The sequence below is a fragment of the Penaeus vannamei genome, chromosome 19, assembly GCF_042767895.1.
Source record: "Penaeus vannamei isolate JL-2024 chromosome 19, ASM4276789v1, whole genome shotgun sequence".
Classification (NCBI taxonomy): domain Eukaryota; kingdom Metazoa; phylum Arthropoda; class Malacostraca; order Decapoda; family Penaeidae; genus Penaeus; species Penaeus vannamei.
In genome coordinates, this window is record NC_091567.1 from 1,229,021 (window position 1) to 1,234,452 (window position 5,432).

Below are 5,432 nucleotides of genomic sequence, written 5' to 3' on the forward strand. Positions count from 1 at the left end.
CCCAAGTTCAATTACAAACTTTTTTTTTCATTCACACTCTTTCACGGGGCCAATTCCCCTCTCCCTCAACTTCCCTACACCCTACCTCCCTCACATTTTCCCACGAGGCCAACTTCCCTCACCCTTAGCCGGCCTACAACCTCTTTTCCCCTCACACTCTTTCACGGGGCCAATTCCCCTCTCCCTCAACTTCCCTACACCCTACCTCCCTCACATTTTCCCACGAGGCCAACTTCCCTCACCCTTAGCCGGCCTACAACCTCTTTTTCCCCTCACACTATTTCACGGGGCCAATTCCCCTCACCCTCAACTTCCCTACACCCTACCTCCCTCACATTTTTCCACGGGGCCAACTTCCCTCACCCTCAACCGGCCTACAGTACACCCTATCTCCCTCACATTTTTCCACGGGGCCAACTTCCTCACCCTTAGCCGGCCTACAACCTTTTTTCCCCTCACACTATTTCACGGGGCCAATTCCCCTCACCCTCACCTTCCCTACACCCTACCCCCCTCACATTTTTCCACGGGGCCAACTTCCTCACCCTCAGCCGGCCTACAACCTCTTTTCCCCTCACACTATTTCACGGGGCCAATTCCCCTCACCCTCAACTTCCCTACACCCTACTTCCCTCACATTTTTTCCACGGGGCCCACTTCCTCACCCTTAGCCGGCCTACAACCTCTTTTCCCCTCACACTATTTCACGGGGCCAATTCCCCTCTCCCTAAGCCGGTCTACGCCCAGAATCCATTGCGGCCTCGCCAGATCGTCTCTTTCCCCTCACACCTCCATCTCTTCTTCCCCTTTCGTGTATTCTTTAATTCCTATTGTTGTGCGCCTCTTCCTATCATCCCTTTCCTTTCTTTCTTTCTTTCTCGCTATCTCTTTTTCTCTATATTTGTCTTTCTCCCTCGCTTCCTCCTTTTATTTTTTTTCTGTATCTTTCTGTCATCTTTTCTCCCTCTGCATTTCTTTTTTTCTCTCTCGCTCTCTTTCCATTTCTCTTTTTTTTCTCTATCTGTCTGTTTCTCTCTTTCATTTTCTCTTCCTCTCTCTCTCTCTCTGTAATCCCTCCATCACTCCTATTTCTTTCTCTTTCCCTCTGTTTTTACCTAAATCTCTCTATGTTCTTTTCTCTTTTTTCCCTCCTTTGCCGTCTCTCTCTTTATCTCTTTCTTTCCTTCTATTTCTCTTCCTCTTAATCTTTCCTCTCATCTTTCTTCCTTCCTCTTCTTCTCTCTCCCCTTTATTCTTCCCCAACTTCTCTTTCTCCCTCTTCTCTCCTTTTTTTTTCTTCCTCCTTCTCCAATCTCCCTCTGTCCCTCTCCTTCTTCCTCCCTCCCTCTCCTCCTTCCCTCTCTCTTCTTCCTCCCTCCCCCCCCTCGTCTTCCCCACCTCCCTCTCTCTCTCTTTTTTGTTATCCCACTTTCTCTCTTTCTTCTTCCTCCTTCCCCCGTCTTCCCCTCCCTCTCTCTCTCTCTCTCTTTCGCAACCTCCAGGTCTTTTTGTTCCCCTCATACGTGCTGTCAGCTCATTTATTTTCCCCCCTCGTAAATCCTCCTCCTCTTCCCCATCATCCTCCGGGTTATCTCCTCTTATCCTTTATCCTATATTTTATTGTAAGAATGTAGTTAAACCGATAGAATTTGTTTTTTTCTTTCTTCCTGTTTGAAAATGCACCGGAAACGTATGTTGCAACAGGAATAGACTTGGAAGAAACTTGTACACACATGACACAAGCACACAAACTCACACAGACATACACGCAAACAATGCCACACACACATACATGCAAACAAATAAACACACTTAAATACAATCCGACAACATAGATGTAGACACAGATAAACCGACACAGGCACAGACACACAGACACACAGACACATAGACACACAGACACACACACACACACACACAGACACACACACACACACACATACACAAATCCACAAACTCACCACACACACACATACACAAATCCACACAAACTTCACCACACATACACACACACACACACACACACACACACACACACACACACACACACACACACACACACACACACACACACACACACACACACACAAATCCACAAACTCACCACACACACACACGTTTATACACACAAGAACTATGAAACAAATCCATGCTGTATACTATATCCGAGCACTATCAGCTACACACCATCACCAATGTCCCTTTCCCTTATTCCCCTTTCATCACCATTACGCTATTCCTCAGCTTTACCGTATTTCACTGCACTGCTGGATCTTACGGGGGAGGGGAGGGGGAGGGGAGGGGGGGAGTCGTCTTTACAGGAGGGGAGGGGGAAGAAGTGGGAGGGAGGGCAGGCGGGAGGGGAGGGGGGGAGTCGTCTTTACAAAATGAATGTTGTAGATTTTGCGAAACTAGTCACCTGTCTCGCTCTTTCTCTCCTCCTTCCTCTTTCTATCTTTCTCTCCTCACTCTCTTTCTCTCCTCCTTCCTCTTTCTATCTTTCTCTCCTTCTGTCTTTCTATCTTTCTCTCCACTCTCTCTTTCTATCTTTCTCTCCTATCCCTCTTTTCCTCCTCTTCCCACTTCCTCTTTCTCCCCTCCTCCCTCTTTCATCTTTCTCTCCCTCTCCCTATAGCTTAATTGTTTTCGTTTATTTCTATCTATCTTTCTCCTTCTTTCTTTGGCTTACTCTTTATTGCTTCGTCCTCAATTTTATTTATATTCTCGGTTTAACCAACTTTTCTTGTTTTATTTTCTTAATTGCTTCTTTCTATGATTATTCTTATCCTTCTTTATCACTATTTCTTTGTTTTAATCACTTCATTCTCTCTAATCTTTATTATCTTCATTGCTTCTTCCTCCATTTATTCCTGTTCTCGGTTTTTCTTTTTTCTCTCCTTTATTATCTTCATTGCTTCTTCCATTTATTTCTCGGTTTTTCTTTTTTCTCTCCTTTATTATCTTCATTGCTTCTTCCATCTATTCCTGTTCTCGGCTTTTCTTCTTTCTCTTCTTTATTTTCTTAATTGCTTCTTCCTCCATTCATTCCTACTCTTCTATATCCTTCTTTCTTTGTTGTCCTCAATTCATTTCTATTTTAGGTTCTCCTTCCTATTTTCGGCTTTCCTTCTCTCTTTTTTTATTTTCTCCATTGCTTCTTCCTCAATTATTTTTTATTCCCAGTTTTTCTTCTTTTTCTGTATTCTCCTCATTGTCTCGTCCTTAATTTACTCCTATTCTAGATTGTTCTTCTCTCTTTGCTTTATTCTCTTCATTCTGTCTTTCTCTATTTATTTCTACCCTTCTTTATCATCTTTTCTTTGTTGTCCGCAATTTATTTCCATTCTTAGTTATCCTTCTTTACTTTATTATCGTCTTTACTTCATCCTTAATTTATCTCTGTTTTCGGTTTTTTCCTATTGCTTTGTTTTATTTTCTTCATCGCTTCTTCCTTCTTTTATTCCTATCCTTTTTCTCCTCCCTGTTTTACTTACGTTTCCGGCTTCTTGTTTCTATATCACAATATTATCATTATTATCGTTTTTATCATTATCATTCAATATCCTTATCATTATTACCTTTATCATCATATTACCGCTTTCACCACAATCATCATCATTATCATCATTGGAATCCACCCTTATTCCCTTTTCTCCTAATTACGCTTTTTTTTCGTTCCCCTCATTATCATTTCCCTAATTATTTTCCTCTTTATTCATTACCACTACTATTCCTCCCATTATCCCCCTTCCTTTTTATCTGTTTTATCATCTTTATCACTCTCATCAATATTATCTTTCCTCTTACTTGTTTTATCATTATTTTTCTCTCTCCCAATTCACCTTTCTCTCCGAAATGTTGCTGTTATCTTTCTTTTTATTTGCCATCATCATCCCCTTTCCTACCCGATTTCCCCTCTAAATCCCTTCCCTCGCTGGTCTCTGCGGGTGCTGAATCTCCCCTCTCCCCTCTTCCTCTCATCCCTCCTCTCTCTCCCTTTCTCTCCCTCCTTCCTCTCATCCCTCTTCTCTCTCTCTTTTCTCTCCCTCTTCCTCCCCTCCTCTCCTCTCCTTTTCTCCTTCCTTCTTTCCTCCCCTCCCTTTCATCCCCCTCACCCTCTCTCCCTTCAACCCCTCCCCCCTCTTCCTCCTATCTATTCTCTTCTCCTCCTCATTCCTCCTTTCTCCTCCCCCTCTCACTCCTCTCTCTTCCCCTTTCATCCCCTCCTCATCTCTCTTTCTCTCCTCTTCCTCCCCTTAAACCCTCTCCCGTCTTCCTCCCCTCCTCTCTCCCCTTCAACCCCTCCCTCCCTACTCTCTTCCCCTCCCTCCCCTTCATCCCTCCTCTCTATCTCTTCTCTCCCTACAACCCCCTTCCCCTCTTCTCTCCCTCTCTCCTTCCCTCCTCTCTCTCCTTCAACCCCCTCCCCTCTACCCGATCCTCTTCCTCTCCTCCCCTCCTCCTCCTCCCCCTCCCCCCCCCCCCTCCCTGCCGACGGTGATCCCTGGCTTGTCCCGAAGATCCGACACAAAGGCTGTGGTTGTGCGTTGAGGCCAGACTCTCTCTCTCACACGCCCACGGGGTCACAGCCGCCCACCACCAGTCTATTACCGACTACCAGCCCACCCACTGCTAGTCTACCAGCCGCCCATATCCGTCGCGATCTGGCACTTCCAGGAGGTAGGGTGGAGGGAGGGAGGGAGGGAGGGGAGGGAGGGAGGGAGAGGGAGAAAGAGAGGGAAGGATAGAGAGAGGGGGAGAGAGGGGAGAGAGAGAGAGAGAGAGGGGGAAAGAGGAGAGAGAGAGAGAGAGAGAGAGAGAGAGAGAGAGAGAGAGAGAGAGAGAGAGAGAGAGAGAGAGAGAGAGAGAGAGAGAGAGAACGCGCGCACACACACAAACACACACACAAGCACACACACTAACACACACACACACACACACACTCACACTCACACACACACACACACACACATATACATATGTATATGAATATATACATATATTACATATATATAATCTTAGTCAGGGGGAGTTCAGAGTAATGGCTTCGTCTGATTCGTAAAGGAAAGAAAAAAAGAAAAAAAAGGAAAGAAAGAGGAAATTAGGATTGATTTGCCGTTGGTGAATTATATCTGCGTCAAGATTAATCTCCCAGTAATGGAATTGTTTTCCTTATTTTTCCCCTTTACCTTTATCGCTATTGCTCTTTTTTCCTACGACCTTCCTGCCACTCTTTTTTTTTTTTCTTCTTCTTTTGATAAATAGTGCTGGCTCATCTCCTCCTCCTCCCCCCCGCCCCCCCCCTCCCTCCCTCCCTCGCGGCTCCACTCTGCCGGATGGGAAGCCAGTTCGCCTCCCGGGTTATATATTAGGTCTGCTTCTCTCCGGGTTATATACATTAGGTCCGGTTTCCCCCCAGCCCGGGGCCCCTT